Source organism: Equus przewalskii, chromosome 1 (genome assembly GCF_037783145.1).
Source record: "Equus przewalskii isolate Varuska chromosome 1, EquPr2, whole genome shotgun sequence".
In the NCBI taxonomy this organism is placed as follows: Eukaryota; Metazoa; Chordata; class Mammalia; order Perissodactyla; family Equidae; genus Equus; species Equus przewalskii.
This window is the reverse complement of record NC_091831.1, coordinates 66,926,268-66,945,446: the sequence shown is the minus strand read 5'-3', so window position 1 is coordinate 66,945,446 and position 19,179 is coordinate 66,926,268. Positions and strand designations below refer to the sequence as shown.

Here is a 19,179-nt window from a genome sequence, read left to right as displayed (position 1 = left end):
ACTCAAGATTCTCCATGGTCCAATGTTTAGCCTCCTCTCCAGCTTCATCTCCCCTCGTACTCTGTTTTACTTGATGCTTAAATGCAACAGCATCCTTACGGTGCTGTCACATATCTCTGTACATTCAGTCATGTAGTTCACTGTCTAGTTTACCCTTCCTTCCCTTCCCTTGGTGAACTCTTACTCATTTCTCCACATCTCAGCTCAGCCACCATATACTTCAGGAAGTCTTGCTCAACAACCAAATTGAGAACTCCCAGAGGACGCCTCCTCTGTGTTCCCCTATCCTACCCTCAGTGCTTACCTCGCCTCAACATTTCCCTTATTACACGACATTATCTCACACTAGAGATACAAACAAAACTATCTCCTTAAAACCTCACTCATACCACGTCACTCTGGCCCATAAGTGCTTCAAGAGGCATCCTATGGAAGGTAAGAGAAGATACAGGCCCCATGCTCTGGCCTTTAAGACCCTAAATGGCCTGGTCCCTGACCATCTCTCCAAACTCCTCCTTTGTACTTGCTTACTGTCATACCACTGTCTGTTTTCAGATCCATCACACTGCCAAACCGTCTCATGCCTTAAGACTTATTTCCTCAGCTCTTAGCACAGTTGTTCCTTTTTATTCTCCAGGGCTTTGCTTGAAAGTTGTCTTCTTACAGGCACCTTCCTTCTCCACCTCAAGAACTATCATCCTTTCCCACTGTTCCCTATTTCTTTTCTTCACTGCAACCACAGAATTTTATAAGTAAGATATTTATCTACTTATTCATTTATTGTTTTCTTGTTATTTAAATCTCTAATTTAGTGGAAAACACACCCTCAACTCTTCTTGCTACTGGAAAGCACAATCCAGGCTTTTTAATCCGTATCCTTCCAGGGTGTTTGGTGCACTGTTACATCCTCAAATTTGCCAAGTAAATGAATGAGCAAGCAAAGTTCAGGAATGACATAAAAAGAGAAGGAATTACAAAATAGCAGAGATTTAAAGAAATTAAATATTAGTGTTAGTTTCCATAATGACTTGCATTGAGGGAACTCTGAGTGCTTTAAAAATATTAATTTACACACTGTTCACAGGAAGAACTCATTATCTCTAACTTACAAGCAAAGAAAGTCAGCCAAATGAAGCGACTTTTCCAAAAGGAATATAACGTGTTAAATAGGGAGCTTAGTCTAAACTCTGAATAGCTTTATTTTATACCCTGCCTTGTTCCCAGAGGATTTTAGATGGCTTTGAGAGACACAGATAGTTACACAATTTAGCATGTTCACAAAAACAAAACAAGCCAGTTGCTCAGGAGAAGCGCAACTATTCCTGGTACAAGGTCTGAAAGAAACTTCTTTCTTGGGTCCACACAAAGGGCAGAAAACCACATCCTCAATCACATCCTCCAGGCAATGAAGCAGTGGGGCTCACGGGGTTGTTTGAGGCACTCCTCAGTGTGGGCCGATGGCGTGGGGCCAAGGCTCAGATCCACAAAGCAATTCTCCAAGGAACCAGATCAAGACAGCCAGGTGTGCGATTCTCTGATGGCCTGTCTTAATCCAAAAAGAACATCTGGAGATTCTGGAGGAATAATTTAACAGCACACTCTTCATACGCTGGGCTCTGTGAATTTTACTTTTCACCCAAAAACTTCTAATAAGTATTAAGTAATGGTGAAATTGAAAGTGACAAGCATCTGGAACACGGTCAATGTTGTGTAACAACGAAGAGTTCCATCTGATTTATCAGTCAGATGACCTGGGGAAGGGTATATTAGCTAAGGTGTAGGTTAAGCTGTTCTAACAAAGAGATCCCAAAATACAGTGACCTAGATAAAACCACACTAACATTTTGGGAAAAAAACACTGGGAACTTCTGATCTTGTTGCCTGTGTTAACTAGGCCAAGAGGCCCATGGTGGGTAAGGAGGTCCTGTGGACCCACTGAGTGGGGCCTCAGAGAAGGGGCTTGGGGGTCACTTACTGGGCTTCTGCATTTCCTGTCTATAGTGCAGGAATTAGAGCTGTCCGCTGTGATGTTTCCTCCTTTTAATACTATGGCTGGGGCTGTTCTTCTATGAGGCATGACCAAAGTGTAGACCCCTCAGCTGGGAGTTCTCCACTGTGAGGGTTCCAGTAGCCCGACCAGATGGAGGGGATGGAGGGAAAGGTGGCTTTGAAAACGGGAACTTAGTCTTAATGGCAGCACCAGGGAGCTTTTGCTGGGTTTCAAACTGCCTCAGGAGCCCTCGGGAGCTGGCCTCAGGCGCCATTAATTAAACCTGCTTTAGCCAGGCAGCATGGCTTCAGGGTCAGAGCGTGGAGGATGCCGGGAGGAAGGGGAGGGCCGTGAAGGAGCGCAGAGTGTGGTGGGCGTGGGGAGCTGCATGAGGGGAGGGGAGTGGAGGAACGCACAGCGTGATGTGCGTGGCAACCGGCATGATGGAGGAAAGGGTTGATACACTGGTGCTCTCCTAAGCGCTATAAGCAGCAGTGACTGTGACTCCTTTCAGCCCTCAGGCCATGGAGCAGCTGGCCTGCCGCTGCAATTTGCTCTTGCCCTGAATATTTGGGGCGGGACCTTCAGCCTGCGTGAGGCCTGAAGAGGATGTTCCTGCCACAGAAGGCATCCAAGTCTTATGGCAGGCACCGCTGTCACGCTCAGACTTCTCAGACTTGGTCTCAGGCTCAGCTGCTGTCTCTATGGGGCGGCTGTGGACTCTTCAGGTGGGTCGGACTCACTTTGGGTGGGTCGGAGCTGGGGTGGGGTGAGCACAGCTCAGCAGGCAGGGATGAGGGGCAGTGTTGGGGATGGGGTGGAGGGTTCTGTGGCCATTTGGGGGTTCCTGGAGTGACCATATACAATTGAGAGGCTTCTGTTACCTATCAGATGCATAGGACTAAACTACAATGATAACAGATGCTTGGAGGTCCCAGAGAAAATTGACAATGGAAACCTCACTGTAGGTGGGGCAGGCTAGGGCCATCCTTCTGTATAGAATTATCAGGGACCCTTGGGTTGTGTTTCTGGACCATCTGTCCTTCTACCTTGTAGTGAACACAGGGAATGTGTACGGATAAGAGACAGAGGCTGCACATGCCGATCTGTGTTCTCTAAGTCTGTTCCATTCTGCAGAATGGTCAGCATGGCTTCATTCAAATAACGTACTTATTACTTATGTGTATTGAGTGTTTGATATAAAGGAAGTGCTTTGCAAATTAGCTCATTGGATCTGTCAACATTTGTAAGAGGTTGTTAAACCATTTCACAAAGGAGAAAGGTAAGGTTCCTATAGGGGAAATGTTTACATATAATCACAGTTATATGTCACAGGCAATTGATATTGCCTGCTATGTGATGAGTCTGTGATTTACTTTAAATTGGTGAGGAGAGTCTAGTTATGTATTCTTAAGTTGACAACCAATAAACTATATTAAACGTGCCAGTTTGTAAATGAGATTTACCATATTTTTGGGAAATGTCCAGTTTCTTTCACATTGCACATCATGTGATAGTCCTTTATAATGAAGCTAGTATGTATTAAGGCTGTGTACAGACTGTATATACGTTTGTAGTTATGCATGAATAACACATGCCAGATCAGCACAGGGAAGCGTTTGGCTAGAACCCCAAAGAGGACTTGAGCTTTCTATACCTACAGCCTCCTTTCCCCAACTCTATCATGTCAACTTTCTGCCCCTGGACTCTGGTAGAGATGTCCCCGTCTCAACCAGAATGTCCACAATGTTTTAGGAATCAGCGACCTTCATGGATGTGGTTGTGGACTTCACCCAGGAAGAATAGGCCTTGGTGGGCGCATCCCAGCGAAAGCTATACAGAGATGTGATGCTGGAGAACATCAGTCATCTTCTCTCTGTTGTTGAGTCTGTCAACAAGGACTTATTTACTCAAGTATCCAGGGAAGTTTCCACATATCATGCTCCCCTCTCAGCTCTCATTTTTATTCTTTCATAACACAACTACGAGAAGGTAATTCTGTTTATTTATTGATTTAGTGACATGTAATTTGTCCCTTCACTAGAATATAGTCTTCTTGACCACAATTTTATGTTTTTGTTGTTGCTCTATTGCCAGCACCCAGAACAGTGCTGAAAACTCAATGGATTTTTTTAAAATAACTAAACAATAAGATTAAACAATTCCTAAGTAATTATTCTGTTCTAAGCAGCAATCCCAGAGTTTGAGACCACAGTAGAAAAAATACCAGGCAGGCATAAACTTAGGTTATTCCGGATTAACTAGAAACATTTAATTCCTCCCTTGTTGAAAACACTGGGGATCTTTACTCTGTGAGCTTGCTCGTGGACATCCACGAGTTCCTCAATGCTTTGGGCTTGGTGTCACGGTGTTCCTCCTGCTCTGCTCAAGGACTTACAAGATTTTCTTTAATGCTCACTTAGTTGTTCATTGAGATCCTGTCCTTGACTTGAGGAATATGTACGGTTCTTAAAACACAGTTCAAAATTCAAGTGGCTTTTTCCCATGAACAGGGTGGCAACTCCACAAATAAGACACAATTTCCCATTGGAGCAAGGAGAGGAGTTGTGGAGGGAAGAAAGGGGATTCCTACAAGGCCTGAAGCTGGGTAAGCTCCAGGCATGTGTGTTCACTATGAGGAGAAGCCTAGTCAGTGAGGGATTAGGACCTTGGTAATGCCAACTGCAGGTTTCCTTAAGTCAATGGTCTTTTCAGGAAAGTATGAGAATCCAGTGGGGAAAAATTCTCAATGTTGTCATTATTCCTAGCATTTGTCAATGTCTTTTATTTATAGTTTATGTCCTCTTTGGATCAAAAGTTTCATATTGTGAACTTTGCCCTCATCCCTTCCCCTTGATGATTTCTTCTCTCATAACCTTACCAAAATCCGTCTTAGTTTTCTCTTCAATCTTTAAAACATTTTGTAATTGACAGTGCCCTAAAACTGTTTTTAGACACTAGTACATTGCTCCATTTCACATTCTTGCCCTGTGTAAGGGTCAATATTTGCCTTGCATGCTGTACAACACTTGGGTTCCCTAATGCCTCTTGAGAAATTTATTTTTTAATTTACTTTAGGCAGGAGAAGTAACCTTTAAAACCAAGAAATGGTACCTATACCAGATATCTGCAGGAATAATCCATCTAACTGTACAGTGATGGTAAGTTTCTTGGGTTGAACCCTGGTCCCCTACATTAGAGGCCTGGGAATGGGATGATTACTAGTAAAGCACAATAACGGGACTATAATTTGAGTTGGGAGTAAGTGCCATCCCAGCAGAAAGTTTTGCATAATTTTAATTTAGGAAAGATATTGACCTGAGCTCAGAGCTATAACCTGAGATCTTATAAAAGGACAATTGTATAAACATGGCTCAAATACCTAGTCTATGAAACATAGTCTATGAAGTTACAAAATTAACCAACTGGACAGTTGAGGTGTTATAAAGAAGAAATCTCTGGGCTGGTCCAGTGGCACAACAGTTAAGTTCACACGTTCAACTTAAGTGGCCCAGGCTTCACCAGTTTGGATCCCGGGTGCAGTCATTGGACCACTTGGCAGGCCATTCTATGGCAGACGTCCCACATATAAAGTAGAGGAAGATGGACACAGATGTTAGCTCAAGGCCAGTCTTCCTTAGCAAAAAGAGGATTGGCAGCAGATGTTAGCTCAGGGCTAATCTTCCTCACAAAAAAAAACAGAAGAAGAAGAAGAAATCTCAATGCACGCAAGAGAGTAACACACCGTGCATATGTAACTTACATGGGGAAGGTTTTTAACCAGGAACTATGACTGACTGATTAGCCTAGAATTCATACATAGAGAAAAGAACGAATGAACATCTGTGGGCAGTCTTTTAAGTGCCTCTTATCTCCTCCAATAAGCAGAAATCTCACATTAGGGAAGAACCCATTGAATAGAACTAGTGTGAGATGCTTTCACTCACAGGTTCATGGTGAGTTAACATATGTGAAGTCACGTGGGCCCAGGAGGCCCACCTCCATAAGCTGTTGGACCAACTGAGGCAGCAAAGCCATGAGGAAACTCTGAAGTTTCACCTGGAAAATACCCAAGATATTCTCCAGAACATGAAATACTGGTAGGCAGACCAGATTCAAAAAGACAGAAGGGGATGGCCTGAAATCCATAATTAATGTCAGATGAAGCCTGCTTAGGAGGCCAGGGGTGTGCCCAGGAAGTTCAAGATGAAAATCTTTCCTCTAACTTCGGAGAATGTTGTGGACTTTGCTGCTCTGTTCTCAGCCAACTCAGAAGGTTCCAGGGAGGATTTTGATCTGAATAGTTTATGGAGGGAGGTTTCAAGGCCATGTAATTTAAACAAGTGCAGTCAAAGAGATGGCTGTAAGTCAAGAAAGCAGGGCTCCTGGAGTGGTGAGAGTCACTAGGACAGATGGGAGATATGGGGGGCTGGGGAGGGTGTGGGTACACCAACGATGCACTCCTCGGGTCCCCAAGATGCCAGATGTCTGGGAAGCAGCTGCCACCATGGCCTTTACCACTGCAGCCACCGCCAGTGCCATTTCCCCAACCACCAAGAACACCACTGCAGTAGGCTGGACAGGGAAGTAAGAAGTAGGTTCCAAGTTCACCACTGTGGTCTCAAATCTGGACCTGGACACGTTGGGATTGGGTCTGATAGGAGTCGTGCGTGGGGCAAGAGGAATTACCCTGAGGCAGGGGCATGATGATCCCTGAGCTCCTCTCCAAGTGTCATTTGTTGCATTTGCATCTGTTGAGCTGAGGTGGATCCCTGCCCCAGAGGTGACCAGAGGCAGCCCACTCCACATGCCACACCACAGGGGGGCCCCACCCCACCCAATGCATCCCAGGAGGCTGTGGGACACCAACCCCGCTGCTGGTGCCCTTGCACCGGCTGCTGCCAAGTTCATCATCCTCCCTCGGGAGCCCGGCCTGGCCTAGGAGGGGCCCGAATGTGGAGGGGTTGAGACACAGTTTGGGCACACTAGCTGCCTGGCAGCCTCCTGCTCCAACCAGGCTGATAACAACTGCCAAGGTACTTTCAGGTCTCAGGATCCTTTTCCCCATCCTAGACCCTGGACAGAGACATCCCAGAAAGCTGGAATGGTCGGCTTCCTTCAGACAAAGCAGGCTCCTCCAGAGGATACGCCTCTCCCTGTGCCCTGTACAGTGCACCCAGGGAGATGGCCAGGGTAAGGCCTGCCTTGGCCCTTAGTCATGGATTTCTCTCAAGAGTAGAGCTCTGGGCAGCAGGAGGGCATGGCTTTCGTAACTCCAGAGTGAAGGGAGGTGCCTGCCCATGGAAGGGCAGGCCTGCCAATTTCCCCACTATTTCCGCAGGGGGCATGGCATGCCTAGTGTTGCCACACTCCTTTGGTTAGCGTTCCTGAGCCCTGTTGACTTGTCAAACATTTACTGCTCCCTGTGTTGAAAAGTTCCTTCCTGACGTGAGGCCTTGTTCTGTCAAACAATAAAGGAGGCCCCGGATGATCAGCATGCAGGAGGGTTAGCCTTGCTGATAGGCAAAGAGGGGCAGAAAGCTATTTTCAAAGGATGGAAGTGGGACCTGAGCAGTAGGGGAGAAGGGGATGTGAGACACAGTTGTAGAACTTGTGAATCCCAGTTCACCAGCAGCTGCACCCGGCCACCACCAGTGGGCTCCCCTACACTTTCAGTGCCACAAGTACCTGTCCTTCAGCAAGCCCAAGGGCCTTCCTGAGACCAGTCACCTTTGCTGTGCATGTGTAGATAGAAAGAAGGGTTTTCCCTCCATGGAGCAGGGCTTCCAGAGTGCTAAAAGTCAATAGGACCCATGGGATTAGTCAGTTGGGGAGGGGCGGGTGCACCCACCATCCTCTCTTCATTTCCCTGACATCCTAGATCTGATGAGAGTCACTTGAGGTTTCCATGAAATTAGTGGAGTTCTCACTGTGTTGTAGGGGGTCTTGTTGAGGTAATTGTTGGCCTCTGTGATATCAGGTCTCAGTGAGGTCAGATGGGGGTCTCTATAATGTCACTAGAGGTTTCTTGGAGGTCATGGGAGTTCTTTGTGTGTTCAGGGAGTTCTCTGTGAAATCAGGAGACCTCACTTTGAGGGAAGAGGGGTTCACCATGAGGTCAGTGGAGGTCTCTGGGTGGTCAGACAAGTCTCTGTGTGGGCATGGGATGTCTCTGTGTGGTCAGGGGGAGTGTCTAAAGTGTCAGGGGATGTCTCTGTTAGGTCAGCTGAGATCTCTGTCTGTCAGTGAGGGCAGAAGGGGTCTCTATGAGGTCAGAGATGGTCTCTGTGACGTCATGGTGTTACCAAAATCAAAGTGGGTTGAATCCTTGCGAGTTAAGTTGGGATGAGTACACTAAAGCTATTTGGGGACATAAACCTTGCCTCGTTTGTTTGTCATCCAGCCCTTGACTATTGGGGACCACTGATAATGCTGTGTAGTAGCTTTCCTCACTTCATCTGTAGTAAGTTCACAGAAGGTGTCAGTTCACACAAGGGCAGTGTGGAAATTAATGGTAACTAGAGAAGCTCTCCTGATGGAGCGGCCATTTTTGCAGCTGCAGCGGCCACATTATGTCCTTTACCATGGATCCCAGCTACTTTCTTGGGGACCTGTACCACTTCTAGCAGTTTAAGCATCTCTGGCCCATGTTTAACGTCCATGATTCACTCTGGAGACCTCTGTGGCTGGAGGTCACTTCTGGGCAGGCATGGCTTAAAGACCCATTGGAATCAAGGAGAAGGGCAGCAGGGTTTAAGATATGACAGGATTTTAAAGAAATCTGAAGGGAATCTAGCATCATATCTTGACAGTGCAGTATTCTCTTTTGGGATAGCCAGAGGTGTCCTCAGTCACTGGTAGACTAGAGAATTGATGTAGGGGTCCAAACCCTCATAGGTAGGCCCATAGCCAATTTTTTTTGCTTTCTTGATTAACAAGCAGGTGACAGCTACAGCTCTCAAGCATGGGGGCTATCCTTTCACCATGGTGTCTAGCTTACCCATTCAAAAGCGTCCGTTTCTGGTCCCCGTAGTTTATCAGAGAGGCTGATAGCCATGCATCCAATGTAAAGGATCCAAAACAGAAAAAGCACAGCCATACCTTTAGACACCTTATATCCCTTACTGGTCAAGAAGTTGAACATACTTAGCTCACATCTGACTCTATCCTCCTGGGGATAGAATCACACCCTGCAGGATTACCCTTCTCCCTGCCCCCATTTTCGATGCCAATTGCAAGGTCGGGTCGTGACCTGTGCTCCTGACAAACCAGCTGGAAGACCTCAGGTTCCCACCACCACCTCCTTGGGTTTGAGTGCTCTGATAGAGCGGCTCACACAACTCAGGAGAACCTCTCACTTCTGAACAGCCACATGGAAGAGGTGCATAGAGCAAAACATGTATGGCAGGGAGGAGGAGCTCCCACTGGGTGTGCCACTCTCCCCAAACCTCCATGTGTTCGCCAACGCGGCAGCTGTCTGAACACCGTCCTTTCGGAGTCTAACGGAGACTCCATCGCCTAGGCATAGTCGATTACAGTCATTGGCCATTGGCTACTCAACGTGGTCTTCAGCCCCTCTTGCCCCCTCCCCCACCCCAGGGGTGGGGGCGGGGACGGGCCTGAAACTTCCAAGCCCCGAATCAAATCACACAGGTGGTTTCCCCAGCACCCAGGCCCCACCCTTAGGGCTTCTCCAACACTCACCTCGTTAACACCAGTTCAGGTGGTGTTGAAAGGGGCTTGTTAGGAATAACACCAGACAAACCACTTCACCTTTCTGGCTCTGGACTTATTTCAGGAACTGAGCCCTAAAGTAATTCTCATAACCAAAGATGTGCCATGTGGCTCTCATATGGGCAATTACAGGAGTTGTAGGCACTCTGTGCCAGAAACGAAGGGAAGACATTTACTATTATAGCCCCAGGAGCACACAGCATTGAGAGCACTAAGGTCTCGAGCAAATCTAGATTCCCCTTTTCTGAAAACTTACTGATTCCGGGAAAGCTTCCTCTTTATGGCTTCTGGCTTCAAGGGGTATATGTTTTACCCGGGACCAGCCACCTACCTGCTTCCCTTTTACCTTTCCTGGCGTGCCACCGGCTGCTCACTCCACCTGTCCTTGGGCCCATGGTTCCGAGTTAGCCCTGCTTGAAACATGTAGGGGAATCTCTCCCTTCTCAGGGGCTGCTGTATCCTGCAAGAGGGCCATCAGCTCACCTCCCCCACTTTTTGGCGTTTGGATCTCGGTTTTCTCCTGTTCCCGGCCTGTGGAGGCCCCTAACTTACAGAGCATGTCCCTCCCTAGAAGGGGGTGGGGAACGGGGCATTCTGGTACACACAGTGAGGCAGTTTTGACCCTGTTTCACAGGTCCAGGGCTCCAGAAATCTTCTGGTCTCTCCCTTTCCTGAGACCTCCTTCAGTTCACACTTTCCTTCAGATAGGTTTCCCTTGTGGGCATTCAACACCAAGAACATGGCTCCACTAGGGAGCAAAGATTCAGCCTGCTCTCCTCCTTCCTGCGGAGGTCACCGGGGCCTCCTGGAGCCAACCGGGGGAGGGGGTGTCCCTCAGCCCCATCATGTCTCATCTGTGGTCAAGGGAAACTGCCACAGCTCGGTCTTCTTCGATCCCTTCCCTCCCTGGGGACGGTTCGGACAATCTTGCCACCAACGCCCTTCCTATTGGCAGTACGCACACCGATTAGCCCCCGACATTGTTGGTGGCCTCCTGGCCCCTCGGTGGGGGCCGGGGTTACTCACCCATGGCATATGCCTCCTCTCCCTCAGGTTACCTTGAGGAGACTGGCGGGCCACAGCGAGCAGGGTGGCCTGCCTTTTCATCTTCTTGTCTTCCTTTGCATCCTCAGCTTCAAGCCTGTTATGGGTTATGGAGCACCCTCCATGCAGCCACTCGTAGCTGTGCAGGACTGGTATCAGGACCGATAGCCAACTTTTGGAGTTTCCCACGGGTGTCTGGAGCACTTCTGAGATCTGAAATACGGATTCAGGATCACTGTACGGCCCCGGGCCTCCAGGTCCCAGTTTGTGTATCGCCTGAGGCAGTCCTACAGCCTCTGGAACAAAGTGTGTGTGTGTGTGTGTGTGTGTAGCTGGGGGAGCCGGTTTTCCTCAGGGCCCTATTGGACCTCTCTTAATTTAGGCCATTTAATGGGTGGCTGGCTTACTCTTTTCATGGCTTTCAGAAGCGGACCCCAAAAATATCCTCCCTTTCCTCGATCCTCAGGATCATTGGGATTCCACCCTGCCTGTCTCTTGCACAGCCTGTCCACCAGGCCTGCGGATGTCCGATCCTGGGTCATCTTCCTTACCCACTTGTTCTCTGGCTTTGAACGGAACGGATGACTTTGCCGCAGGCATGCTAACCTTCTCCTCCAGAAGCCCACAATTCATATGGCGTGAGAATTCATATGGAGTGAGGATAATAATATTGTTAATAAAGTTATTTTTATTATTAATAGCTAACAATTATATAGCGCTTACTATATTCCAGGCAATATTCTAAGTGCTTTCTAAATATTAACTCTTTTAATCCTTGCAAGTGCCCCATGAGGTAGGTATTATTTCTTTCAAATGAGGAAACTGAGGCTCCAGAGAGAGGCTAAAACCAATATGTAACTGATAAATGAATTCATCAGTAAAGCTGAGTAAAATGCAGGCTCTCTGCCTTTGGAGTCTTGGCTCTTGATACTCTATACCTATGCTCCTGCAAGTCCTATGAAACCCAGAAGCTTGTATGATGGTGGTGAGGCACAGGGGCTTTAGGCAAACTGCTGAGTTCCACAGCTGACTCCACCCTTGGCTTGGTACTGAACACAGTCCTCGATTTGAGAAGCTCAGTATCTACTGCCCTCTCCTCTAGGACCCAGGAGAGGTGTGGATTCAGATGCAAATATGGGGAGGCTTTTAAGTTCTAGGGGCAGGTTGTAGCCAAAGAAGCTCAGGGCCTGCAGGTAACTTCTCACCAGTTTAGCAGCTCCCCTACCCCTTCAGCCCCCATGCATGCAGAAAGGCAGCATGAGCCTGGAATCACACAGGCCTAGATGGAAATCCTGGCTCTGAAATGCACTGGCTTTGGGTAACAACTTAGGCTTCATGATCAAGGTAAAATCAGAGGAAGATGGTGCTGTTGAATGAGCATCCCAGCAGCTGAGTTAAACGGTAACCAAAATGACTGCCTGACTCAGGGGCATAAGGCTTTAATGCACACACACTTCACATGTCCCAGGCACAGGCTAGACATTCTACATGGCTCATCCCATTTCATACTCCCAATAGCCCCAGGAGTTGTGTTGTTCTATACCCACTTCACAGGTGAATAAACTGAGGTTCAGAGACCTTAAGTAAGTTGTACCAAAAGTTGGGCTTCTTTGAATCCTTGTTACCATTATGGGCTTAATTGTATCCTCCCAAAATTCATATGTTGAAGCCCTGACACTTAGCACCTCGGAAGGTGATTGTATTTGAAGACAAGGACTTTAAAGTGGTGATTAAGTTACATGAGGCCATTAAGGTGGAGCCTAATCCTGTCTGACTGGGGTTCTTGTAAGAGGAGGAAATTTGGAATCACAGGGAGACATCAGGAATGCGCTCACACAGAGGGAAGAACATGTTAGCACAGTGAGAAAGTGGCCATCCACAGGTCCCCTACTATCAGCACATAATCAGGAAGGGGAAAGAGGTTTTCTAGTGCCATGTTCTCCAGAGGCTTTATCTCATATTAGGTAACTCCTAGCAGCTCTGAAAAATAAATGTTATGAATGTGGAAATATCAATGGATCTGGGACTTCGTTGTTGCATTATCGTCATTTCTCAGAGGGTCAGAAGATGTTATAGGCATAAGCCTGTCTCTCCTAAGAGGGCCTGGAAAGAAATTATAGAAAGTGTAGAAGGCAGGACCTACTTCTTCGATAGCTCATTCCCAGATTCGGGCTAATATCAGATCTTCATTGGATTATTAATGTTTCTTGAGAGTGCTACTTCATCAAATTTCTCTTCCCTGCCTAGGCCTTCAGCAGCTGATACGGTCATCAGCTGCCTAGCTTGTGGCCCAGCATACCTATACCTTACCTATCCATATGTCCAAAGTGACATGAAGCTCAGGAGGCCATATTTTCTGATTTGTGGTATCATTTTAGGAAAAGTTTTATGAGGTATAAACAAAGCAAACTAGTTAAAAATCTAACAATCATTTTTATTTGAAGAGAATAAGATCACATGACATTAGAACTCCTCTGGAAAACCCAGGACATATATCTCACAACTTGCTTGACTTTTTCTTTTAAAGATTTTATTTTTTCCTTTTTCTCCCCAAAGCCCCCCGGTACATAGTTGTATATTCTTAGTTGTGGGTCCTTCCAGTTGTGGCATGTGGGATGCCGCCTCAATGTGGCTGGATGAGCAGCGCCATGTCTGCACCCAGGATCCGAACTGATGAAACACTGGGCCGCCTGCAGTAGAGCACGCTAACTTAACCACTCTGCCACAGGGCCGGTCCCCTTGCTTGACTTTTGATAGGTAAGAAGGAGATAGAAATTCTTACCAGTGGCTATCTGGTTGCTAGAAACAGAAACTGCCTTTTGTTAACATAAGCAAAAGAAATATTTTTAAAGGCTATGGAATAACATATAAAATTGAGGGAAAATAGAACTTCAGGAAGAACCAGAACCAAAAAATAATGAGAGATACAGAGACAGAGACAGAGAGTGGAGGGAAGGGAAGAAGGGAGGGAAGGATGGGTGGAGAAAGTGATAGAGTTAATTAAACAAGGTGGCCACAGCATAGGCTAAGGGAGGGTATGGGATATTGACAGTAGTCCGTGATCCCAGAGAAGAATGTATTTATATATAAATGGAGGAAGGATACTGGACAAGCAAGTATAAGTGATTTTCACTAACAAAGCATTCCTAAAGTACTCATAAGCATTACATGACTCCCTGATTGTTACATGCACAAGTATTGCTCAATGAAATTCCTGCTTGGGGACTTCACCAAATGTCATCTATTTACACTCAACACCCATTTCTATCCCCTTCTACATTCTTTCTTGTGTTGCAGTGATGCGGGGTCGGTGAGCCGAGGAGTCGAAAGAAAGATTTCTTGGACTCTCAAGATCTGGCAGTAGTGCTCTTTTATTTAGAGAGTAGAATAGCATGGGGACAGGACCCATGGGCAGTCAGAGTTTCTGCTGCCGCCGCTTCTGCTGCCCCCGCTGGCATGGGGACAGAGCCCATGGGCAGGCCGAGTGGCTGCTGCTGCCCCCGCTGGCATGGGGACAGGATCCATGGGCAGGCAGAGCTGGTGCGTGGGGACAGGACCCACGGGCAGTCAGAGCTCCTGCTGCTGCCCCAAGTTGAGGGTTAGGGCTAAATTTAAGGCATAGGTATGTGAGTTATCTCTTTACAAGACAAAGAATATGTAAAAAAGTTAAAATGGTAGATAAGAATCAAACCGGATTGAGTAAATGGCAGAAGTCACCGCTTGAATTTTATCCTTGGCTAAAGACAAAGGAGGATCTGTGGGGGGGAGGGTCAGTTACAGGAGGTTGCCAGACAGTAACCAACTTAAGTTCTTACCTCTGGCATTGACCAAGAGCCTCTAGAGATAAGACCATCCCCCCTCTTCCTGGCACAGAGAGGGAGGCATCTTCACAGATAGAGGTTTCCCTTAGAAATGTAAATGTTTCCCAACAAAGGGGCAAACAAATTCCACTCCTTGGAGCCTGAATCTCATCTGCAGTTTTAAAAGTAACCAGCCTAAAAATCCTCATCATAAACTGTTTTAAAATTAAGCAGCCTAAAAATCCTCATCAGCAGTACTTCCCATATTTGAGAGGGCTGAAAAGAACATTTCCAAAACTCCCTTGATGCCACGGTTCTAGAATTGATTTAAGTTCCATCAATGTAATGCAGTTGCATGAGATTTGAAGGCAGAAGGGGTAGTGAAGGGCAGCAGGGACATTTGATATATTTATTTTCCTGCATTGGTAGCAACTCCAGGCCCTGGCAGGCATCAGTTTTTCCAGTGACCCAAAGGCACTTTGCACTGCCTAGTCACCAACCTCATGGTCAGGGGCACTGAGACATCAGGGAGAATTTCCTGCAGTTCCCCCATCTCTGGACTACATCTGCTGAGGCCTGACCCTGAGCCTGAGCCTAGCAGCAGACACCAAATTCCATTCTACTAGCCCTTGCAATAATTCTGTGGATGTCTAATTTCCTATAGTAAAGCCCTTTCTAGTGGAGATACTTAAGTAGTTTCTGTTTCCTGCATGCACCCTGAATGATACAAGTATCAAAAATCTCCTTCAGCATCAATTTAATTTCCAGCTTTATTGCACATTCTTTCAGTGCAACGATATGGTTCACCCATCTTATGGCTCCTTTCCTTGCACAGATGACAGAGTTTTCTTGAGTAATTGAGCAGAGTTTCCTCTGACTTTCCTACAGGTGAGTTGAGTTATTTTGTTCCTTGAGACCACTCCCATTTCCCAGAACTATTGTTGACTATGCTGCTTAGCTTCAGTGGTTTCCTTGTTGTGTTTCATCTCATTATTCCCAGAAATGTAGATGCCTCACCAGTGACGAAACACTAGGAATGATGATTGCCCTGATGGCTGTTCTTTTAGGCCAGTTGGATCATAAAAGGCACAATTCTCCAAATATTATTATATAATGAAGCAGTCTCTGGTGATAGCCCTGTGATAGGTACACTTATAGAAGAAATTAGAGTTGGTATTATGTGTTAGAATTTCAGTCACATAGTCCCTTGGATCTAGGAATCCCAAAGCTAGGTACTTATGTTACTGATATCTCACAAAAAAAATCCTCTCAGATTTACATATAAGTTTAGTGCAGGAATTTTTTTTGGTAAGTGTTTTTAAAAATGAAAACAGCAAAACGATCCTTCAGGGACCATTTAATTGAGTTACAGTATATTCAATTGATAAAAGTATTCAGCTGTAAAATAGCATGGTTGGCTCAATACAGGAAGTTTCCAAGATGAAATATTAAGTGAAATTATAAGGATGAATTGCACAAAATATTTAGCAATTAGCAAGTTTTGAGTATGACAGGTGAAAAAATATGCATTGGTATTAACTACACACATGAACTGTTCACTAATTCCCCTTGGGATCAAAATACAAGGTTCTGAGAGTTTAGAGTGGGGGAGGGTGGTATATCATTTTGTATTTCAGTGGAGAAAGAGAAACATTACCAGGTATTTCAAACAGAGGGAATTTACAACAGGGGATTGTGGGTTGGTTATGCCAGGATTGGACGACTGAGAATGAAGGTATTCGTTTCCTTAAGGGTGCTGTAGCAAATTACCACAAACTTGGAGGCTTAAAATAATAAGCATGAATGAAAAAAGTGAATGAAATATACAAAAAGAAGTGTATATGAGACATATAGGAAATGCTGACAATACCCAGTACACATGTAATCAACGTTTCAGAAGGACAGTAGGAAGAGAATGGAGCTAAAGCAATATCTGAAACAATTATGGCTGAGAAATTTCCAAAAGTTATAAAAGACTTCAAGCCACAGATCCAAGAAATACTATGAATTCTCATGAAGACAAATACAAAACATTTAGAGCCCATCAAACATGGTATGGTCTAAGGTCTAAAGTGGTATTTCACAATAATGAAGTGTGGGTCCAACTTTGCATCTCTTCATTGTGGGGCCTGTGAGTGAGGGAGAGGAAGAAGCAGCAATCATGGAGCAGGGCTATATCATGGCTGCTGATGGGGGATAATTAGGAGGGAATGAAGATAGCCTCAGAGGCTCATTGATCCCCTCAAACATTTCTTGAAGACCTGTAACTCAAGATTTGACAGAAAAATGGCTAAGAGTTTGGCTTCCCTTTTATCAAGGAAAAAAATACCTATAGTAATTCTTACTTAGAACTACTTATACAAAGGGACAGAGAACCCAACTCAGTTGGTATAGACAATGAAGAGATTTTGTTTTATGTAACTGCAAAGTCTGGCAGGAGCAAGTGTTATAGGTGTGGGTTGATCTAACCATTCAGGTGTCAAAATCAAGGATCTGCTTTCATTCTGGCTCTCTGTTCTGCTTTACTTGGTGTTGGCATAATCTCTAGGCTCTACGTGGTAGTCCTCCAACTTCTCCAGGTGGGCACTCCTCTGCAACAGCAAAATAGCCATAGCAGCTATGTCATCATATCTGCATAGCTCCCTCTTTTTGTAGGTCTTTCCAGGAAGGAGAGAACATTACTAGCTAAGAAATTATAGCAGACATCTCCTTTCACCTCTGAGTCTCAGATTGAGTCTTATGCCCATCTTTGAACCAAGATCGTGATTGAGATACCACATTAGTCTTCTAATTGGTCTCTAAGCAGAGACCAAGTTTAGAGTCAGAATTGGGGGTTAATCCTACCAAACCACAGCACTGGGATGGGGGAGGAGTGGTCTCTACAAAGCAAAATATAGTTGCTAACAGTAGAAGTGGGTAATCACCAGAGGAGGAACAAATGCTGGAAGCCCCCCCCAAAAAAAAATCAACTCAAATCACATGGCATGACACTTGACCCACTTCTCTTCCCTTTTCCTTCTAGGTTAGCTCGGCTCTCTTCTCAGCTGTTGCTTGAATGCACCAAACACCTCGCCCTTGAGGCCTTTGCTCTCCCCAGAGCTTTATCCTGGAATGCTCTTTCCTCAGACATTTGCTTGACTTTCTCCCTTGTTTCTCTATTCACGGCTCTATTTAAATGTCACTTCAGAGACATTGCAAAATATCAAAAATAGCAACTGCATTTCTCTCTACCCCCATAATTGGCTTTGGTTGTGTTTATAGCATTTGTCACTATTTGAGATTCTTTTACGTCTCTCTTTGCCCTCACCACTGGAATGCACTCTCCATGAGAAGATTCTCTCTTGCTCATTGTTGTATCATGGTGCCTAAAACAGTGCCCAGCATGTAAGCATTAAACAAATGTTTGTTGAATGAATGAATGAGAATCCAAGACCTAACTCCACCTCTGTAATCTTAAGCAGGGAACTGAAGCCTTTATTGCCTCTGTTACCTTATCTGTCAAATGGAGATGCTTTCTACCACAGAGCATTATTCTTCAAGTAAGAAAATGTGTGGGAAATGTCTGGCATGTACAGATCTTTGATATATATTATTCTCACAAATATACATATATAGATAGCTAGCTATATTCTCACAAAGCTTCATTCAGTGGACCCAATGAGGCCAGAATTCTTTATTTAAATCAGTTGTTATCAACCCTGGTGTCACTTTAGGATTACCGAGGGAATTCTTCACAGGTATTGAGCTTGGTTCTCACCCTGAGTCTCTTATTTAATTGGCCTGGTGTGATGCCCAATCATTGGCAATTTTTAAAGCTCCCCAGCTGGGTCTAATATGCAGCCAGTGCTCAAGACCACTAATATCTAGTCACTGGTGGGCTGATGGCAGGGCTGGATGTGTAACCCTCAGACTCATGGAAGCATTGTAAAACCTGGCCCTTCCAACACCTGGAAATCTCTAGAAGCCAGCTTGGCTTATTTTCTCCAGTACAAACCTTCAACTGGTGGACTACACAGACGATCCTTCCCACTGTGTTAGAAAGAAAAAACATCAGCTCTGCCTCAGATTTCTCAAATGATTTTCACATGTGCAAACCATGACCTGTTTCCATGCTTGTAGATGTTAGGGGGGAGAAAGGGAAGCTTAAAGGAGACCAGGGAGACTAGTGTGTATTTTCTTCTAAAGAAACTTTTAAAAGTGCAGAGAAACTGGCCTGGGACAAGATCTAGGATCTACATCTTATACTAACAGGGATGATGCATGTGAGCAGTGCCCAGAAAAATTCCTGGCCCATCGTAATTAGTGTTCAATTAAGCAAACTAGACTTGCCTAAGGTGTTATGATAATAATGACACAACAAACAATGAATCCTTTTTTGACCATCTTCCCTGCGTTAAGTATTTTAGGTAGGTAATTTTTTATCTCTATAACATTACTGTAAATCACTGGTTTTCTCCCCTTTCACAAGTGGCAAAATTAGGATCCGAAAGCTTGCAGCTGGGAAAGGGAAGACTCAAGATTAGCATTCAGGGCTGACACCAAAGTTCATCTTCCGGCCTGTATACTATATACTGTTTCTAGAATCCCCTTAACTCAAACTCTATGACTCAG

The 19,179-nt window shown here is 45.5% G+C and overlaps 1 long non-coding RNA gene across 26 annotated transcripts in view; it reads left to right on the top strand.

Annotated features, from left to right (window-relative positions):
• Positions 1–2,402: 2,402 nt before the first annotated feature.
• Positions 2,403–19,179, top strand: part of LOC103545054 (uncharacterized) — a 33,940-nt gene continuing 17,163 nt past the window's right edge. For 6 of the 26 annotated variants that reach the window (XR_011538469.1, XR_011538436.1, XR_011538453.1 and 3 more), the window contains exons 1-4: positions 2,405–2,718; positions 3,746–3,982; positions 5,069–5,151; positions 15,404–15,456. This is a non-coding gene — a long non-coding RNA (uncharacterized lncRNA). Of the gene's footprint in view, positions 2,719–3,745; positions 3,983–4,503; positions 4,599–5,068; positions 5,152–15,357; positions 15,457–19,179 lie in introns of those variants that run through there. The other 20 variants (XR_011538472.1, XR_011538478.1, XR_011538473.1 and 17 more) reach the window with 10 other exon arrangements.